Here is a 1,352-nt window from a genome sequence, read left to right as displayed (position 1 = left end):
AAAAAAAGTGAAAGGTTGATCTGAGACTTATGCTGCTAGCTAACTCAGCTGTTTACTACAGCTGGCCAGTGTGCCAAAGTGATAGGAAAAACATTAGTTGTGGGGAAGTAAAATAAAAATAAAAGATGCTAAGAAAGGTGAAATACTAAATATTTAATCATGATTTTTGTTAGCTTGTATAAAGCCTGTACCTTTTAGATACAATTTAGAGTATGTAAAGCGATTTCCTAGATTCGGAAATTTTTAGAAACTTCAAAGTGATACTTGATCAAAAGGATCGGTGCATATCTAAATGGGCTCCAAAAGTACTCTTCTCTAAATACATCATGCTAAAAGGTGCATTTTTATAATAACGGATGTGTCGAAGTTGGACAGCAGAGCTTTAGAAGATCGGATCTGTCAGATAGTCTCTTTAAGTCTTATGTTTAGGCCCCTGGATTTTTACAGTAATTTTCGGACAGAAGTGCGCGCAGTTAAAGAGATGGAAGACTAGCCACCTGCCAGTGTAACTACTTCCGATTAGAAGCGTAAACAGAAGCTCTAATAACTCTAGGTTCACTCATGGTCCCACAGAACTCCAATTTAAAACAGAAAATGTTATTAAAATTTTTTACCTTCTTATCGTAGTCTGTATGCATTTTGTAGTAAAAAAAAGAAATATTTACTTAAGACGTAAATCCTTAAATATTCTCAAAAATCACCAAAAAGAGTCCCAAAATATTTCCGAAAACCAAAAAAAAATGCCGCAAGTTCCGAAAGAGTCTTAAAAATCCATAAAAAACCCCTAAAGTTCCGAAATAGTTCCGAAAATTCCGAAATTCTTCCAAACTCCCAAACCAATACCTATGTAGTACAGAAATAGTCTCAGTAATCTCAAGAAATCTTGGAAAAGTCCCGAGAACCCCGAAGCAGTCCTGATAATGCTAAAATCTCGAAGTTGTTCCGAAGATCCTTAAAAATCCTTTAAGTTCCCAAAAACGTAACACGAAAAATTTGGAGTACATATCTATAGTCCTTTATAATAACAAAAAATAATACCCAACAATACAAATAAAAAATGGTGCACGAAATTTTTAGGAATTAGCTCGGATCCGGAGAATTTTCGATGACAACACTGGTAAAAACGGCCAGCTGTTGTTTTTTGTACAAGTAGGCAAACAAAGCAAGCTAGTTTGGCGTCCGCGGTAACCGAATGGTGAGAGTTGCGTGCTACAAGTCCATAGGTGCCAGGTTCGATCCTCGGTTGGAGCGGTTGCCAATTAATTTTTTTGTTTTAATTATTTATTTTACTTTTTTATATTTTATTTATGTATATACCTTACTTCATTTTATTTTCATTTGTTTATTTTATA

This window comes from Rhagoletis pomonella, unplaced genomic scaffold (genome assembly GCF_013731165.1).
Source record: "Rhagoletis pomonella isolate Grant_MI unplaced genomic scaffold, Rhpom_1.0 Rhpom_scaffold_00012, whole genome shotgun sequence".
Classification (NCBI taxonomy): Eukaryota; Metazoa; Arthropoda; class Insecta; order Diptera; family Tephritidae; genus Rhagoletis; species Rhagoletis pomonella.
The sequence above is the reverse complement of the archived record's forward strand: the minus strand, read 5'-3'. Positions refer to the sequence as shown.